This window comes from Corvus hawaiiensis, chromosome 1 (assembly GCF_020740725.1).
Source record: "Corvus hawaiiensis isolate bCorHaw1 chromosome 1, bCorHaw1.pri.cur, whole genome shotgun sequence".
In the NCBI taxonomy this organism is placed as follows: Eukaryota; Metazoa; Chordata; class Aves; order Passeriformes; family Corvidae; genus Corvus; species Corvus hawaiiensis.
The window spans coordinates 57448248-57469021 of NC_063213.1; the positions used below are offsets into that span (position 1 = coordinate 57448248).

Consider the following 20774-nt stretch of genomic DNA (forward strand, 5'->3'; position numbering starts at 1 on the left):
TCCTTTTAACAACCAACATGGGGCACCCTCTTTGCAGTAAAGACTGCGCCTTCACTACACTTAAGGACCAAATTCTGAGCAAGCTCCCATTTCAGTAGGATCAGAATTGGTCCCAACCACTCAATTTTATCTCTCTCATACTCCCATAGTGCCTGGTTTGGAGATGCAGGGAGGCAGCATATTAGGCCCTTACACCCAAAGCATGCTAGGCCTCTTTACACCCAGAGGGAGAATTCAGCAAACCAAGAAGATTAGTGTGCCAGGTGAGGCCAGAGCAGAAAGCACCCTGAAGACCTGCCTGGATTTTTCCTTACACCAGATGAAATAATCTTCGTTTGTCACTAAGCTGAATAGCATTTAGTCCACTGATGCTTTAAACTTTCACGGAAAGTTTGGAAGTGATGTGATGCAGCATTTGCAAGATCCCACATCCCAGAGGATTGTATCTGAGCTCAGGTATGGGTGCCTTTGTAGCAGGATTCTCAAGGACAAACATCATCCTGAGGCTGCTGCTGCAAATGTTTCAAAGTAGGAGCAGAATGTAACTCTGGAGCATCTGAAAAAACCCACTTTTTTCAATATAAAAATACAAGAAAATATGTGTGCACAATCGTCTCATTCCCCGGAGTGTTATGCATATAATCAAAGGAGAATCACTGTGGACTTTGTGGCATGGAGGAATAGAGTGCTCTTCCTTTATGAATGAAGCACATACAGCTGAGCAAGTACCATTTCCATGGGTAAAGGCAGTAGACTGCTTTTAAGGAGAAAATAAATGGATGGCCTCTTCTCTGTAGCAAAACCAGGGTACACAGATCAGGCTATTCTCACAGTCAGTGTTCAACATTATACTTAAGAGCAGTATTAGACTAAAAAGCACCTAATTTATTTTGAGCTGATTTAAAATGCATCTTGGTGCATCTCAGCTATTGTCTAATCCTTTTGTTTGAGATGTTCTACATTAGTCAGCCACTTTTGATTCATGTGCTAACAATCCCCCTTAAGGCAGGTAATTCACAGACAATGTTCACGATGTGTAAAGTGGCACTCCAGTTCCCACAGACAAAAGTCAGTAAACTTTAAATCCCAGAGCCCCTAAACTTATTTTGCATAAATTGCCCTCACAGGAGGGGAGCGGAGATCTGTTTATATGCATCTCCTGTATCAACTTAGAATTCAAATCAAATTTTCAGAACAGTGGGAATGCTGATTAGAGACAAAACACAGCAGAAAGCAAAGGCTGCAACCAATTTTGAGTATAAACAAAACAAAATGTGAATTACTTCACTTTAACCTCTATATCCTACTTCAGTGTCTTTTCCATTAAAGGTTTCTTAGCACAACAATTAACAGAATGGAGATATATTTCTGTTAAATAATGACCTCCTACAGATGACAGTTTTTTTCCTTTGGTACTGAAGTTAGACATGACAGCATTTACTCCTGTAAGGAGAATAGGTTTTAAGCCTAGTAGCTGTTGATTTTGCCAAGACAGCAAATGGGATCTTTATGCTAATGAAAGTTAAGATTTCAATCTTTCCACTATGATGCAGTTTCTGTCCTCAGAAGATCTTGAGATAGTGTGCTGTTTCAAATGATGTAATACTGAGCATAAAGAAGAGTTTGGATTCCTTTTTCTGAACTGCAGTACTTAGACAATCACATTCCTTTTTTCCCAGAAATGCATATATCTGTATTCATAGCAGACAAAAAACCTGTCATCACCTCAAGGTAAAAAAAAAAAAACAACCGTAAAACAGTGGTACCAGTAAAATCTGTAAATATGTTAAAACAGGGCAAAATGTAAATTTCTCCACTGGTAAACCACGTAGCTGTGGCAACTTATATAATTAACAAATTAAAAGGCTGTCAAGGTTGATTTCTTGCTTGCATAAGTCATCAACATTCACAAAGTGGAATCTAGACACAGCTCTAATCTGTGTTTAAACTGCTGTGTCTATCTTAGCAAGCCATCCTGGACAAAGTCCTAATGCTACTGAAATCAAGGCAAAGAGACAAAAAAAAAAAAAAAAAAATTCAGGGTTGCCAGGATTCCGACTGATTTCAAACCAGACAAAAACCAGACCTCCCCTGCCTAAATGGTAGGATGATCTATTAAGTCATTATTTTCTTAGTGGTAGTCTGAATTTACCAAGTGCCTCCTCCACCCAGTGAAGCTTGTTATCCCCTCTCGGTAGGTTTCATTGCTAATGATGATCAGTAATTCATTCTAACGTGGGAAAATGTTTTCTAGAAGCCCTTCATTCCAAACTGAGAGCATGAACATTGAAATATGGTGTCTAAACTGAAATACTGAAATATCTGGGGATGGCAGTTTGGAGAGTTTCATGACATAAGCCCGTGGAGTCTGAAACCAAAATAGTCAATGATTTCTGGCATCTGCAGTGTCCCATAGCTGCACACACTGGAGAATTGCATTGGCTCCTGGCTCTACGGTGAAAAAACAAAAAATCCCTAAAGTCTCCAGCCCCACAGTCATTGCAATGGAATCTTGTCACTGAGCTGAGAAACCTGAGCTCCTGGCAATCCACAGGTGAAGGAAGTTAACTGAAAGATAAGTCTTTCTCTCCTGATAAATCAATGGGTTTCAAAGCTGCTGAATAACCTCGCTTTGTTGGGAAAAACTTCCAACCAGCTCTAATTAAACAGTCCCAGATTAAGTTAAGAAAAGCCATTTAATTGAAAGAAGGTGCAGGGAGAGCTCTGGGATATTTGTTTAAGTGCCAAGGGACACCTCAAAAGAAAGAAGTGTGTGTGCGCTGCTACAACATTTTCTTTATTGGGACAATGATGTATAGAGGTATGAAAAAAAAAATCAGTGTGAATTTCTCCATTTTTCCCTTGCATTGCATCCTGCAGTAGGAACAGTGCAGGCTGATCATCTGTTAATCAGCTGTTTAGTTGATTATTACCAGAGAACAGAAAAGATGGTATGTGTGGAAAAGAAATCAGGCAGAGATTGAAGAGAGATTAAACAGCACATTTTCTTTCTCTCTTTGTGGTAAGTGTCCACGTTAAAAATAAAAAATGAGCAAAAAAATTCCACCTAAGGCCATTCCTCTAACTCAGGCTCTAGAGATACCTTTAAAAGAACTTGGTTGCATTTTTTTCTCTCTCTGTATTGAAGAAATTAATAAAAGAATCTGCATCTGGAGCAAGTATGAGTTTGATACTGTGTTTTACTGATGACAAACTCCAATTCCATCGTCAGGTATTCACACACCAGTCCAAAGCCCGGTTGCTGCACCAGCTGCTGCATGGATCCACCTGAGGGCAGGTCAGGGATCTAAGGCAATACAGTAAACAACACTGAAGGTGTTGCACATGAACTGATGGATGTAGCAAAGTGCCTTCAGATGTGCTAAGATGGTGGAACAGGCTGCCCAGAAAAGTTGTGGCTGCTCCATCCCTGGAAATGTTCAAGGAGAGGCTGGATGGGACTCTGAGCAACCTGGTTTAGTGGAAGGTGTCCCTGCCCACGGCCAGGGGATGATCTCTAAGGCCCCTTCCAACGCAGGCATTCTATATTCTGTGAAACCCTGCAGGTGACAGCGTTTGGATGGCTATGGGAAAGAGGTGAGGTTGGGGTTGGGTCCCCCGTGGCCCCAGGGACGGCGGGATGCCGGCGGGAAGGAGCAGTGCTGAGGGCCGGGCTGCGGCACCCCGGGACGCCGTGAGGGGAGCGAAGGGCCCGGCTTGCCCTAGCACACCGCACCCACTTTGCCCCGACAGCCTGGAACCGTGGGTGGGAGCGGGGAGATCTTTCCCCCTCCCCTCCCCCCTTCACAGCAGTATTTCCTACAACCTTCGGAAAGTATCAGTGAGAAGCCGGACCCTCCCCGATCCCGCCTCTCACGGCGGCACGGCTGCTCTACCGCGCCAAACCCAGCGGCGGCCGCACCCTGCCCAGCTCGGCATGTAACGCTCCTCCCGCTCCGCAGCGGACACTCCGGAGCTGTTTTTCTCTCACGTTGGCGCCAGAGTTCCCTGCTTCCCAGCGGGCGCAGACACAGCCTGGCCCTTCCCGGCCCCGTTCCCGGCCCTTCCCGCCCTGCGCGGGCGGTCCCGGCACGTGGGGGCCCCCGGCGCTCTCTCGGCCGCCGGGCGGAACCGGGCACCAGCGGAACGGAGGGTGACGCCGTGGGACTGCCCGTGAACAGCGCTTCGGGCAGCGGCCCTGCCCCGCCACCGGCCCTCCTCCCCATGGCCCCTGAGCCGTCGTGTCCGCGGCGCCTGTGGGGAACGAAGGCCTGTGTGCGTACACAGGGCACCTCGGTGGTGTCAGCACAGCCGGCGCACCTGAATGTGCTCCTTGTTCCTTCCTGGCACTCCCTCCTACCAGACAGATTCCTGCAGTCAAAACATTTCGGTGCGAAGCAGCTCAGCAGCCTGAGTTGCAGGTGCGGGAATCACCAGGCCCAGTGTTTGGAAGGGTGCTGCGGTTTCTCACCATGAAGTTCTTGTAGAGCTAACATGGCCCCATGGTGGGAAGGGGCTGGGAGATCCCACCGAGTGAGCCACCGATGGTTTGGTGTTTTTTAGACACAGCACTAACGAGGAGCAGGGGGTAAAGCTGCTTTAGCTCCAGTCTGTCATCAGGCCTTCAGTAAGAGCAGATGTTATTACTGGGCCCCAGCTCCTTTCTTTCCCCAGTTAAACTGGTGACTCCTTCAGCCCACCTGGCACTGCTGCCAAACTGGGGTTTGTTGCAAGCATCCTCTCCCAAAAACTGGGTACTGTTTACTTCAACAGCGCTGTCATAGGGAGCCCTGCCAGCTAACACTGCAGAAACACACTGGGGTGTTCAAAGCTCTGTTATTATAGGTGGTGAATGTATAGTACAGTTCCTCATATTTAGGGACTTGTAAGGGCTCATCTGAAACCCTCTGAGAATCTCCCCTTTCCTTTGATCAATTAGTAATCCTAAATCTTAACTGCAAGTGCTTGGGGGAAGGATGTCCAAATGTCCCTTTCTCATGTGTGGGTTATAAAAGAAAGGCCCAGCTCGCGGTAAGGTGAACATTTTGGAAATTTCTAGAACAAGGGAATTTTCTACAGCACCAGAACTTGCTTGTGACCATGTCCTAACTACTGCCAGGTTCATGATCTTGCCCCCAGACTACACATGCATCTGTCTCATGCTCTCTCTCCTGCTTCCTCCACCTCCAGTCCTGGTGCACCAACAGATGTATCCAAGAACCAAAGAGCTTGGAAAAGCGGCTGAAGCTGTGGAGCAGCAAATCCTCATTCTGCCAAACAGAGCTCACTCGCTGCTGCCTCTGGACTGGCAGAAGAGTGGGGTATCTCTAACCACTAAAGGAGCTCTCCCAAAATTACAGGTTCCTGCTATTCCAGGTTAGTCACTCTGCATGCATGAGTGCAAGCTAAACAGCCAGCAGTGAAAACACGTACATTGCCCAGATGCAAACAGGCATTTCTGGAGAGAACCTAGTGGATGTGGGAGACCAGAAGTGCAGCTCTTCCATTATTCACATTCCCACCAAGGAGGCAGTTTTGTTCCAAAATACCCTGCGTGGGGTTGCTGTAGAGTACAACCTTCCGTGCAGGAACTCACTTCTCCTTTGCTGTCTATATAGTGTGTTACAGAAAAAAATTAAGATTATAGAAGAACATCTGAGATGGTCTCTGAAAGTTGTGTTTCCTGATGCAGCTAAGTGGCGGTTCATGTTTACAGTATTTCCCAGTGAATGATGGTACATGCAATTTCTCCTGCTCCACACTGACATGATGCCAGGCATTTGGTCAATTAACAACTCTTCGCAATCCTGTTAGAGCACAACACTCTGGCATGTCTTTGGAGCTGTCTGCACTGTAAAATGTGGCTTGTTTTGAACACAGAAGTTACACTTTGTTGTTGGGAGAAACTGTTCTAAAAAGTATCTTAAATGTTCAGTCTTCACTGAAAACCAGGTGAAATTCTCTCTCAGGTGTTTTTGCCCATGCAAAGTTTTGAAAATAAAAAACTGAATCTGTACTTTGGGTTTTGGGGCATGTTTGTTTTTTTTTTTTCTTCTACAAAAATAGGGATCTTTACATCTGTGTGGTATATTCCAGAGCTGTGTATACAGCTCATTTCTTTGATGCATGAATATCTCTGAGCTCCTCAGGTGAAAGCTGGGGACAAATTTATAATTAGCTGGATTGTAAGATTAACACCTACCCTTGTGACACCTACACTATAGTCCTAATTCCAGTTGAAAAGTGAGGTTGAAATGTTTCTATGATATCATAAATCTCCTTAGGCTTCAAGACTTTACTGGGATATACAGAGCTGCAGTATCTGGTATAGCACTTAGAGCTGTTACGTCTTTTATGTGAATCACCATATGGGTCCTTGAAAAATTAATTTTAAAATGGTTGATTTTAATTTAGCAGTTCTTTCAAGGTAGTACAGCCCCAGCAATCACTACTGGGTCCTTTGGGAAACAAGAGAAAAGGAAAAAAAAAGGAACATTTCTGGAATCACATTCTTTTGCCCAACTCTGTATCAGCTGGCAGAAGCAATAACGAAGGGGCTGCAGGACTGCTCTCAGCTATTATTGTGCCTGGCTCTCTCTCAGCATGAGTCACCGCAGACAATATATAACACCACTCACAAGGGAAATGAACAGTAAATACTTGGCCCTGGATTTTTTCTTTAAAATCTCTTCAGTTGTTTTTTTTTTTTCCTCTCTGATTTGTATCCCTTTATCCCCTGGACCATGTGCTATATAAGCCTCTCAAATCTAGTGTCCATAACACCACACCCCACTGGTAGCAGCAAGCCCTTCCGCTGCTGTAGGGTTTACTTTGCAGAGGTTTACAAGGAGAGGCATTATTGGGTAACTGTATGTGTTAACCCAGTGGCACAGGGTTGCTCCAACACCTTCCCTCTGGTTTTTCTATTCTCGGGGGAGGGGTGGCTGCTGTTCTGGCTAAATGCATCTCTTGCTTTGCTGTAGCAGCCAGGCTAGCTTAGGAAGAAAACCTTGGGGCTAAACAAGCTAGGACTGCAGCCAAGGGGGTCAGGAGACGGTTCTAAGGATTATACTACATAATTAAAGGCTGACTCTGAACATGCTTCCTGGTACCCTGTGTTCAAACATACAAACCTTTTTAGGTAATAATTCTTGGTCCTCATTTGTATCAGAGGGATTTGTAGGTTAAAGTTGCCATACAGGTAGTGAGTCAGGAATACAAATTATTCATCTAGACTATAAAAAGCCAACACCTTCCTAAACCTGCCCTAGCCAGTGAGAACTGGGGGTAAAATATAAATAGATGAACATGCATGTGTTTTCTTAGTTTGTTTTTGTGCAATGCCCTCTGGGTGCAGCTGATGTCATTCTGCAGCAACTTTCTAGACTGAAAAATGAGGATTCTTCTCCTGAAGTGCTCTGCGATCAGAACTGGGCCAGAACATTATTCTACTGGATAAAACCTGAGACACTGAAGACCCACGTTCAAGCTTATATTGTGCTAGCTCCAAGGAAGACCCTTTTATCTTCAAATATTTCTAATCAGCTGGAGCCAAGACTATAATCCAGGCCTTCTATATTCATATTCTAGGCTAGGGCTGCTGCCCCATTAGCCTACACAGTACAAGCACTTGCTCTCCAGCCATCCCCCATCCGAGATCAAAATGACTCCTATAGACTCTTGTGTTTGCTAAAACAGCATATTCTGACATTTCAGGCAAATATTCTAACAAAGTCTATGAAAGCTCTGCATTGATTTAGCATTCATTGTCTAAAAATAGGTCCTAGCAAGAAGTTGTTACCAAAAAAGCAATGGAAAGGAGGAGAAAATACTGAACACACATATTGATAATATATAGTGTGAGCAAGCACTTGCTTATCTAATGCTATGATGCACAAATAGACAAAGAATCAAGGCAGCATATGCTCACTGATTGAAATAAATAAGTATGAATAAGGATAAATCACGCTTCCATATCAAAGTTGTGAAAAATGCATACTGTTTGTTTTGCCTGATTTTCTACCAGAATTACCAGTTTTCTATTTCAAGAGAAGTTGCAATAAGCCAGACTTCATCCTTCATACGATGATATATTTAAATCAGACCTGTTGGGTTTTTTTTTCAGAATACTGGCTTTTCTACTACTTCAGTTAAGTTCCAGTATGCTGTAAAGAGGTGCCTTGTCACATATATAACAAAATGGAAAGAGACATCAAATCATTAACTTACTCTTACAGACAGAAATACAAAGAATCTTGCCCTGTGTAGTCAGCACTGCCTAGTTTTGATGAAGCTCATGTTTGACTGAATCAGTGCCTAATCTTTTCAACTCATTACTGTCCAGTGCCTGCCTGCTTCCAAGTATTTTCATTCCTTAAAAATCTCTTGTTTACAACCATTTCCTTGTTCGGTTTTTGGAGAACAAAAAGGAAAAGAAAGGCTTTATTCCTTGAGTTAGGTCTAGATCACATACACAAAGGAGAAGAGATTCTGCTACACTTTATTCAATATGATGTTACAAGAAAACAACAGTTACAGCTGACAAACCATTACATCTTTCATAATACAGACAAATTACAAGGTGTAACAAATAATGCGACATTTATTTTACTGTACTGCTTACTATGCTGTTCTTCTGAAGTATATATATTTAATTACATTAACATTGTTTTCATGTACCAGCCCTCCCCTTTTTTATTTGTTAAAAAAAGAACACCTCTCAGTGCACCATACAAAAATCCGCATGGAAGCTGGCAAGCAGGAATTTTGTATGCAGCACCATTGAAATGCATTTTGGGGGATGGGAATTATTAGTGCATCCTTTACTTTTAGATTTTTTGCTTATGTGAAAAATGCAAGGCAGTAACATACAGTCACTCCACCTAAATGCTGGTAGGGGACAGTATTGTTATGCTCAGTAACGCAACCTGATTCTGGTTATATGGGGTATCTGCATTTTACTCCCCAGTCTGTACAGCCTAAACCTTTTATATAACAAAGATTATATAACCAGTAATATTCACAGATGAATATTTTGTATATGAGCATATCAGAGCATTGACTACACGTTTGGTTGCGTGCACTGACACAGGGGTGTACATAACCCATCAACCCACAGGGTATTTATTTATTTATCTTACCTTCTCTTCCCAGGAGCCTTAAGTGCAGAACCCCTACACACCAAAGAGAAAGCAAAACCCCCTGTACCTCTGTCTACTGCAGATTGAATTTTCACCGTTGTACTGATGACTTGTCCTAAGCCATGGTTCTGATTAAAAATAAGACTGAGAATTAAAAGGACCCAACTGATCTAGGACACCATACAGTAATGTAATGTCAGAACTATTGGAGTGTCCTGTGTGGGGTGGTACCTGCTGGGTGTGGATTAGAGCTGATCTGAACCCAGCGGGAGAGAGGACTGAGCCATCTCCAGCTGGTTGACTTGTAAAATTAGGTTCTGTGAACTTGAGTTTGTAAGGACTCTCTGTATCATGCAGACCATATCTATCACCATCTTCCCTTCCCCATTCACTTAATATTAGATCCCATAGAGAGTTAGAACATGCCCTCCCTGCTTCTATCTGCCTGCTATACCTGCTGCCCTGTTGCTGCTCTCCTATCTCACAGCAAAGTCACATCCTCTCGAGTATCACCAGGAAAGACCTACTGGGTCTTAACCAAGTGGTAGGAAAATACAAGTGAAGCTGCTGCTTGCTACTGACTGAGCAAGTCCCACGGTTTCTCCAGGGCTGTGCCCCAGAGACTACTGGTCACTGAAGCCAGCTTTTGAGTGTTGACAATGTGAAACATCACATTCCAGGCACCCACAGCACATCTGGAAGGCTGGGGTACTTCTTGTCTCTTTGAATATTCTTTGGGGAACTGATTTCAGAAGGATGAGAGAAAAAGAGAGAAGCACTACTGATATTTGCTGAAGCTGTCTCAAGAGCATTGATAGGGTTTAAGCAGTCCATTCTGCAACACTGAGAAGAGCTGTGGTGAAAACAGCTGGAGAGGTGGGCAGCTGTCTGGGGGTCCTTACTGATGGGTGTCCATTGGGCTAACCATGCAGGTCAGGGCTCTGCTGGAAGGGGGAAGAGGGAAATAAGGCTGTATTGTCAACTGTCAATTCCCTGGGCAAAGGAACTTCTACTATCTCAAAAAACCTTGGTATTTCCCAGCAGATTTCATGTTCCAGAAGATTAATTTGCAGTGCTCATGTGAAAAGCACCATCCTGCTTAGCCTAGGTCGCCTTGGTGGTGGGAGAACATCCCCAGGGCCCAGAGCCTCCATGGGAGAGCAGCAAAACCAAGTCACCACAGGGAATTGGGGTGCCCAGAAAGCAGGTGCAGAAGTTAAGAGACCCTGGTCACTCCTTAATGATCACTAGGTGAGATAACTTCATTACTGCTGAAGATTAAGTTGCTATTTAGAAACCCAGATATTTATGAACTTTCCTTCAGGCAATTAACTGAAAATTTTTGGACCAACTTTATTTCAGTGGTTGCTTAAAAGTGGGAATGGGGCAGAGAGGATGCTCTCAGGTGCACGTGTGTTCACACACATGCACACACATACAAGCAAACACTGTATGTGAGTCACTATGGATAGTAATGTGCTAGGCTAGTGGGAACAGTTGGGGAATTACTCTTCTATATTAAACCTTCAGATGGTTAGTTGAGCAGTGTAATTGCTTGCCTTCAAATTTAAGCTGTCAAGTAGAAGCATCTATGAAACTACCCTTATATTCCTAATCAAAATCTTTGTTACATTTTCAAAAATTCTTCAGCTTTTGCAGCAAGTTTTTTTTTCTAAAAATAGCTAATTTTAATCATCAAACTGCACACAATTTAAGTAGCAAAGATAATGTATAAAAGACTTTTCTCTTACAAAAAAAAAAAAAAAGAAACATGAAACCCAAACAAACCACATCTAAGGCAGTTTCAGTGTGTGATAAATTCAAAAGTTCAGTGGTCACTTTTTCCCCAATAAACACAGGGGAAAAATTGTAGTAAGTTCTAAATAGGATTGTGACTGAAAGTGGCTTTCAGATGGCTTTTAGCAGATCCTGAAACAGAGATGTCATTGGGGAAAACTGTCTTTTAATGGCTGTGCAAATATTGAGAATATTTCCACGGTTCAGTTCTTTGAAAGTGTAGACTCCTGTCCTAGGTCATTAAGAGACCTTTTGTAGCTACTTGTTCATTCAAGGATTTGCCTTATTGGGTGTCTTTTTCTTATTAAACACTGCTGGAGTTTAATAAGATGGCAGTAGCACAAATCCTTTCCCCCTTCTTTTAAACACTGAAAGCTAACCAAAGCGTTACCAGACTTCCTTAAAATGTAATTCAATGCATCCAGCAAGCAAAGGATGTGAAAATTATGTGTAGAATAATATTGCCTAGCAAGTGTTTCTGTTCGAGCAGGACTATAACTCAGCAGTGATTTTTGCACCATACCCTGCCGTCTCTGAATGCAAAGCATTGTAAACAGTCAGGGCGGTTTTTTCACACCCCTGAACACAATGCTCTCCCCAGCCAAAATGTAGCAGGGGCTTCCTTTTCTAAAATCACACACACAACTTAATTTCTTGCAAAGTTTGCATTTGAATGATTCATTCAGAAAAGTTATCTAAAGACTAAGGATCATGTAGTGCCTTCCAGCCAGCTCAGAATACCTATGGAAAATAACTTGAAAGGTGCTTTGGTGTGGAACAGCAAACAGTCTGGGATGAGGAGAATTCTCCACCTTGCTTTGTACGTGTCAAAGTAACACAGCTAGATTTAATGGCTCATTCAGTTGAAGTTTTTCTGTACCTCAGTATTTCTGTACCTCAGTATCTGCCTTGAATTAACCAGAACATTTTCATCATCTCTGTTTTCAAGAAAATACTCCAAAAGGTAACTAGTGTGAGGAAAAACATAGAGATGTTAGCCAAGACCCATAAAAGAAAGATATATTCTTGAAGGGAGTAAAACCATAAGGAATTCACTGTATATCTGTCAGCTGCATATGTCTCATAATTTTTGCTTTGTCCTTCTCACAGGCCTATTTTGAAAACTGGCATGCTACATAGCCTAAGCATAGTAACCAAATTTATAGAGTACTGAAGTAAACATGCAATTATTGCCATGTTTTTAAATGGATATGAATGGTCTGAGGGGATAATGAAAAAAGAAAGAACCCAACAACACTTGAGGAAGAGTGGCAAGGTGCTGTAATTTTCAGCCTATCAGACAAGTTGGGTTTGCCTTGGGAAGAAATAGTCTTCCCGTTGGTTGCACACTATGCACAACCCTCAAAGAAAACACACAGTCCTTTATGCCACTGTTGGCTCTTTTTGTACAGTTGTTACTGAAAAAGTGTGAACACTAAATGTGTTGACTGAAAGTATTTAAGACATTGCTGGTGAAAGCATAAAAATCCTTACAAAGATGCAGCGCTGCAGTGGAAAATCAAACAAAATCAAACACAAAAGACTGAAAGAGTACATGCCATGTATCAGTAAGCAAAAGCTTAATCTTCACATAGTTCTCTGAAATCACAAGGTATCCAAATGCGTGCAAGGTTTTAAATAAATTGCAGGGAAAAACAGGGTCTTGCCAGCTTCAATTTTCTTTTGAATGAAATCCACCATAGAGAAAGAAAGGAAACAGGCCGTGGTTCCTTCCTGGTGTCAGCCTCCTCATTAGGTTTTTGTTTCCCTCCTCCAACCTGGTAAATTTAATCCTGTAAGGAAACAATATAAATTATAATAAGCCTCATGAATTGCATTTTAATTTTTTTTTTTTACTTGGTAAAAGATAGGTTAGTCCAAAGCCAGTTATGAAGACGCCAGCTCAGAGCAAAGGGCAGACTTCCAAAGCATGTTTAGAACTGGTACCTCAGGAAAATGAACTTAAAACACCAATGTTTTCAGAGTGGTTGCCTAAGTGAGATATATTAATCCATATTCATGTGTCTGTGCCCCAAGAGCTCATCTTCAGAGGTGCCATTAGCACTGACATTCTCCTTGGAAATTATAGACAGCCGTAAACACAGAGTCCTCTCTTCTAAAGTTGGTCACACCTCCTGAATGCAAAGGAAGGTTGCTAAAAATGCTGGCAGAGTTTCAGGAGTTTACAAGCTTTTTTTGCCCCCTTTTCTTTTTGCCCCTTTTCCCTAGAGATCTCCTCCACAACAATGCTTGCACCTAGTTTCTGAAAAGGTCTCCTTAGGTTTCCTTCCCAAGAGTTGTTGGGGGTACCCTGAGGCAAATCACAAACATTTCTGCAAACATAACTATGGTATGGAGCTTCTTGATGCACTGTGTTTAAATGTATTCACCTTTATTTCAGTGTATTTCTTTTACTAGGCAGATAATTAAAAACTCTCCTTTCAAATATAAAAATAAACACTATCAATAGCTTCACTTATGTTGTCTTTCACTCTGTTGATGTAGAAGCTCAAAGCAATGGCTGGACCTGCACGAAGGTGTCCTGATGTTTTTGAGGTTTACACAAAACAGGAGGCAGGCTGAGAATGTGGGACAGGAAAACAAAGCATCCAATAACTGCAAGAAGAGCCACGTGAAGGCTGAATGAAGGCTAGATGAACTGGATGAACTGAAGCCACTGAAAAGATTTTATAATTAGCATATTTAACTCTTATTAAATCTCCAAGTAGAATTCTATGCCAAGTAATAAAGTGAGACTTTTTGAGAAATTCTGAAAATATATTTGTTAAGTTCTCCAAGACTGGAACTACAGACCTGATACATTTTTAAAATGCAGTTGCGGGAAGACAGTCAGATGTGAACGAATTTCATCCCTTAAAAGAAAGAATGCTGAAATATTCATTGAGCATGGAACTGGTTCGTATTAGCATGTCCTAAAACTATTTAAATCAAACTGGATGCAGGTGCCAGTGAATCTAGTCTAGCCCTCATTTCAAAAGCACGACAAAAACAAGGCATCAGTTTTGAACTGCAGTTTCAAGCATAACATTTTAATTGTGGCTTTCAGCAAAACACCCTAATGTCTATGCAATGTCTTCCGTAATTTCCAGGGTTCCTGTCATGATTCTTGAGAGCTCTTCTTCTTTCTTTAAGCACCAGGATACCTGAATTGGATTAACAAAAGCCTGTTCTTAAGCATCTCGGGCCCTCTTGGAGCTTGGTCTACCACCTCTAGAGTCCTTCTTGGGTTGTTTCCTAAATGCATCTGGCATTTGTGTGGACTGTCTATTCCACATGAAAGTCCCACTTCCCCCAGGGTCTAGAAGCTTGGCTGAAGTGCCAATAAATCTTGTTTCAGGGAATACATTTGAGCTGATGCATTTGGTTTACCTTAAAAAGATGAAAAAGAAAAGCAATGTTCAGAACATGCAGAGATTCACAACTGTTCAGTGACGAAACACCACTGATAATATTCCCCAAATTCCAGTTTTCTCTTCCTTCATGAGCACTTTTTAGGGATGTCCTTTTGGGAGCTCCTTCTTAGAAAGAAGCAACTAAACTCCCAAAGCTCCTTCCAGCACTGAGCTTGCATTTGCCCCCACTTCCACCTACACTTCAGCTGTGAAAAGCAGGCTTGCAATTTGGAAGCCACATCTGCCCAGATCCAGAATAGCTGGCCTGATTTCAGGCTAAGCCCAAATTACTGGAGCTCCAGGGACTGGCATAAGCAGCAGGGACATCTGAGACAGGTAACAAAATTATAGGGATAGAAAAGTCTCTGGATGGATGCTTTTCCAGTAGTTACCAAACTGCTCAGATTTGAGAGTAACTGCAATTAAATTCATTACACAGAACTTTTCCTTTCTATCAGTGGACCTGAGGACAATTTCTAAAGGAGGTAAGTATCACACTTCTCTTAGGATTATGCTACAATTTCCCAGTAACAATACTACATTTTCTGGTTTCAAGTTTGGCTTTGTAGGCAAAGCTGATGACACATTCTCCAGGGCAGGGCCTGAGCTTGTGGAATGAGGAATACCTTCAGTAGAAGCTTAGCACTTCCAGAATCAAGCCCTAGAGCATTAAGAGATTCTTTAGAAATGAATAAACAGAGAGCTGCTACCATATAACACATGGGGAGTAAAAAAATCTTTGCACACTGGCAACTACTGCCAGCACCAACGCAGACCACAGGCAGAACACTGAAGACTAAGGAAGGGTAGCAGAGGTTACAGGTTTCCTGCTCTGGCTCAGTATAAGGCAGATAAGAGTTTTATGATCACAACTCCACCAGCTCCAGCTTTGCTGCATCCTGCCATGCCAGGGCTGCAACTGGTTTCCTGTGAAGCTTAGAGCCTGTGTAAAAGTATGGTGGGCAACACCACTCTCCACCTTCTGCATAGGCTCAAGATTTAGATTGGATCACTGGAAAAGAACATGATTTGATGCCATATTTCACCAATGGTTCTGGCTGGGGAAAGCTAGAAGACACAGTACAAGTGGAACCAGGGAACAGTATGGTGGTCTCAGTCTCTCTGCAGACGTGTTGAAATGCACAGCCCGCCCGGTTTGGGAAGCCAGCCTGCATGACAAACCCACTGCTTGCACCAGGGCCTGAATGGGCAGGGTGTTCTGGGGCCAAACCCCCAGCTCTGGCTGCCAAGGTGTTTCGCCTGTGTATGAAATCCTTACATGACACAACAAGTGTGGTGGCTAGAAATAGATAATGTTTGCATCTGAATCACTAATTCTCTGAATGTTTATTGTCAATTCAAAAGTGGAGTCAACAGGTGAAGTCCCTTCCCCTGCCTCAGAGAGCTGTCGTGGAGTGCTAGCTTTCTCCGATGCTGAGGAAGAGGAAGAAACTGAACACAGATATGCCACTTGTCAGAGGAGTTCTGTAATCACTGTGCACTTTCTCTTCCCACTTATTTTTGTTTAAGATGAGACATCAAATGACAGCTCTCCTAAACTGGAGAAAGAGGAGAGCATCTCTTCATCCACAGCAGAAAATCCACAATAAAAAAAGCCAGAAAATTTTAGACTGGTGTGAACCAATCTTTTTATTAAAAAAAGCATTGTTTCTTCAGTGTGGCTCTTGAACTGAAACATCAGTTGTTCACACAACATAGACCCGAGGCAGGGCCCTCCACACAGTGCTGCCATTCAGTTCCCAGATGGCTTACTATTCCATGTTTGTATTTTTAAAGCAATATTTTAGAAATATCCTTGCTTAGAATTTATACATTTCCCTCATCATACAAATCAAAGTTTTGCCTGGTGACTTGGCAGATTATGTTTATGGCCTCTGGTCACAGCTTTGCTTATAAAATTGTAAATTGTTAAATGGAATATTTACAACTTGTGATTTCCCAAGAGCAAAATAGGGTTCTTTCATATCTCCTTAAAAACCAAACCAAAACAACAAACCACAAACAAACAAACAACAACAAACCCTGAAACATAACAGACTGACTTAAAAATGAACTTTTTTCACCACAGATCCTGGTACTTCTGGTTTTTATGACATCTCTACTAAACCTAATAGCTTTCTACAAGTAAGTTAATGATGTACTTGAAATATTAAGTGATCTACATGTAGTGACTCATTTCTGTGTTTGTTACCTAGAGAAATCCCAAATGGGATAGAATGTTAATCCACCTTAAAAACAGCAGATGCCAACTTCAGAATGCAGTAACTGTTGATGGAACAGTGGTTCTAGAAAGGCATACCAAAGCTTGTAATTTAAACATTAATCATACTCTGAAGACATGAGGTATAGGAGGGTGATTAAATCCCAAATATTTTTCTTAATTTTAATTAGTGAAAGAACGTCCTTTCCTGTAAAAATACCAGTTCAATACATGTTCCTTTTGGCAGCATCAGCATCCTTCTCTAGGTACTTTTAATTTCTGTATAAATTATCACATCGGGTGGAGCTGTGCTCCCACAGAGTCTTTAGCATGCAAAGCACACTCAGAGTGCAGGTCTATTTATGTGGCAGCTGATTTAGCATTATTATAAGAGTATTCCAGTTTTAAAATAAAAATGTGAGCTGACAACTGGAGATACTGTATTCTTTATGAGCTGAAACATGGAGGAATTTAAGATCATCAACAATAATACTCTTTCTGCTTCTCCCTCTACCACACTTGCAGACACCACAGATACTGTTCATCCTCTCTGAAAAAAAAGTACAGTATTAACAGGTGATTTTTCCCACACCTTTTATTCCTACCTTTGTTAGAGAAATCATTTTAAAAAGCCAACCAAACATTAGCAATACTATTTGCACTCAGATAATATCTACATGCTACTTGTTGCTATAAATATTAATTAATTGGATCACCAATACCCATAATGCAACTTTATTTTGACCTACATGCCCTATGAACTAGATATTTTTTGGATTCAATTTCCTTAAAACCAACTGTCAGCATCATGTGATGGAAGAGATGAAAAATGAAAATGAGCGTTCCTGCTGTGCAGGTGAGTGACCTGTGGGAGACAGCTCTGCCTGCTAGGATTTTTACACGTACCATCAGACACAGACCAATTGATTAGATCATCTTATACCTGCCACCAACTAGGCTCAAGAGACTAATTAGAGAGAGTACTGCCTGCGAAGGCACCCCATTGACACCTAATTTGCTCAGCCAAAGCCTTTGGGGAGAATGTATTATCTCTGCAGCTGCACTTCATGCATTTCTGATTTGAGGCATAAGCAAGGAGTACTTCTTCACTCTTTTGAGCAAACTGAGTATATAAGCCCTTAAGTGCTAAATACAAGCAGACAAATCTGGTCAGCAGCCATAAATCCTTTTTCCCCTTCAAATATATATACACATATATACATGCATACATGTTGTATTTTATATCTATGTCTATAGTATGTGTGCACAAATGCAAACATACAAATAATGTGTATGTATGAATCTGAATGTGTGTGGAACGGATGAGTACATAAAGACATTTCTATAAATATATGCTTTAAAATATGCAATTTTCACATTGTATAGCGTGCCTTCCTTCACAGGGAAGTTTTACTTCTGTGAAATTTAAAAGAAATGCATTTTTTCTTATAGATGAAAAATAAATGATCTGCAGTGTTGTTAGCTCAGGCTCAGAATTACCCCCATGGACAAGACTCAGTAGATTGATGCCTATAAAGTTGCTCTGCATCTTCAGAGGTTCTAGTTCAAAGATTATTTCAGTATACAGCCTAGCTTTGTTGGAAGCTTTTCTTCGATGGACTATACCTTGTTTGTAGTTTCCTGAGGAATACTCTTCAATAAGGCTAAATATAAGGTTACTTAAATTGCTTTCTGCTGGGCTTTAGTTTTATCCAGTTATTCGTGCCCCAAAATACACAGGAGAGGTAAGACTCAAGGCTGCCATTAAAAATTTATTCAGAAGGAAAAAAAAAAAGAAAAGAGACACACTAGAAAAAGTAGGGATTTTTTTACAAACTGAGAAGGGTTTGAAAAAAATAATTTCAACTATAGGCTGGTTAGTGATTCCTGAACTCAGAAGCGTTGTAACACACAGGAGTATAGGGGATTTGCATCACTTCTAAAACAGCACTGAGCCAAATATCTTCTTCCCTGTCATGTGTCTACAAAACAACTTTCAGGAGTTGAATAAGGCTGAATTATTGCAGTTTAATTTCAGTTTCTGTCAAAGCCCATGTTGACAAGGTCAGTTTATAGTGTCAACTCAGGATCCTGCACCCCTGTAACTAAAGAAGTAAAGAAGCCATAGCAAAACACGTGCAAGTGACGTGTGTGGCCAAAATGTCAGGTGTAATCTCCTTTCCAAAACACATTATAAATGCAACTTCCAGTCTTGTTCCTAGGATGGAGCATAACTCAATACAGAGAAAATATCCTCACTTTTCTTCCCTCACACAGGCCACATCTTTACCAATTCACTGTATATTTCTTCAGCAATTTAATATCATTTAATGTTTAAGTGACACCCCTAGATATCTTGGCAACTGTTGGCTACTACTCTTTCACAGATGCAGCACTATACAGGATACACATTTTAATAACAAGTGCTATCAGTATTTAGCAGTAAACTATACCTGACAAATAAGTGACACAGGATTAACTGATTAGTTTCTTCTGCTCTTTTCTCTTGTGTCTTAGTTACTGCATTGGTATTCTTATACACATGGGATTTCACAGACTCTGTCTAAAGTGATGAAAATTGCTGTATGTTCTTCTCCACAGTTCTAACATATAAATCGTAATACAGATCTTATGGACATATTGCTGTATTACAAATTCCTCTCTCCACAAAGAATTTTTCACAGATTGACTTTGCCTCTGGGCAGAGCCCTGCAACTCTAAATAGATTTGTGTGTGGGAGTTGACTGAAGTTTTAGGGTGGCAGCAAAGGGATGACCCTAAAAGAAGTGAATGCTAGACAAGGACTGTAAACTAGTAAGAAAATAAAAAATCAGAATAGTAGTAGAATTATAAACTAAATTATTTTATGACTATACTTTAAATAAGTGACATAACCTTTGAAAGGTGAGACCTCTATGGCACTGTGGATATGAGGCTGGAAAACAGAAACCAAGATTTTGGCTTTGCTGCTGAATGTGACTGTAGGCATCATTTCATTCCACTGCAACCTGTTTTGTAACAAGGGCCCTGGTTTATGTCCCAGCCTCTGGGTTTAGAGTGTCTCCCAAAATTAGTGTCCGGTTTTAGATGGAGCCACCAACAGTTCAAATTATATAAATGCACTTAAATTTATCAAAAATGCAATATTAGAACAGTTGCAACATTTGGTAGTACTTGAAATCTTTAGGACTGTGAGTTTTCCAAATTGTACCCTTATGCACAGTACGAGTTCAAAACAAAAGTCCAGCATCACCTGACTGTGAATGTGCACAGTCCAGTGTGGGAGGTTGATTCTGAAGAGCCAAGACTTCTCCTCAAACTATACATCAGTTGCTAAGTAGCATATATGCATATCAATAATTGCAAACCAACCGTGCATACTTTGCACACAGGTCTCTACAAAATATTATAATGAATTCCTTCATAGTGTGTCTTGTGAGGAGAAAAAAAGGAATGCAAGCCTGATCTTCACTGTAATATATTTTATTCACAGTATTAATTTCCAGTGTTATTTGATAATGTGATTGGTTTCACAGTTGATTTGTAGGTATACTTTTAACTTTTGAGTGGCTGTGGTAACTTCCAAATTAGTTTTCTCCAAGTCTTTCAGCAAAAATTCTTTCCTACCCTAGCTTCCCACAGCTGAAGTTTTTTCTTTGAGTTGAGAACAAAGTCCACAAAGCCTTTCACAATTACCATTTGAATAAGGCTTCACATGAAAAATGGCCAGGACTGAATCTACTACACATCTTCTAGTTTTTGAGAATAAAGCACAGCCCTCTGTGAGTGAGCTCTGGGAAAACTAGTACTTCAGATGAAGATGCTGCAAAAATAGCAGTGTTACTGAGCTTAATATAGTTTGCAAGCAACGCCATGGAAACCTTATTAAAAACAAAAATGCAATTTCAGGATTTTGGTACTCATCAAGAACAGAGAAATATTAGTGCTAGTTGTTTGCGAGAATATCCTTCTCAAACCTGACAAACAGCCAAATCCCTACAACTTCTTATAACCTTTCTTCTATCTGATTAACGTGATATATCTAAATTGCTATGCTTCTCACCCTGATAACTTGCAGAAAAACCTGCTAAAGAGGAACTGACTGAATGTGAATTGGAGAAATGCTGTCTCCCTGGATCTATAATGAGAGAACCTAAACCTGCAATTTTTCCCAGTGTTTGACACAATGAGATCCTTATCTCA

General features: G+C 41.3%; 1 protein-coding gene across 5 annotated transcripts in view; it reads right to left on the reverse strand.

The window, feature by feature from the left end:
* Positions 1-8482: 8482 nt before the first annotated feature.
* CDK14 (cyclin dependent kinase 14) overlaps positions 8483-20774 on the reverse strand; it is a 319708-nt gene continuing 307416 nt past the window's right edge. For all 5 annotated transcript variants that reach the window (XM_048305926.1, XM_048305957.1, XM_048305962.1 and 2 more), the window contains one exon: positions 8483-12730. The gene's annotated coding sequence lies outside the window, so the exon portion shown is untranslated. The remainder of the gene's footprint in view (positions 12731-20774) is intronic.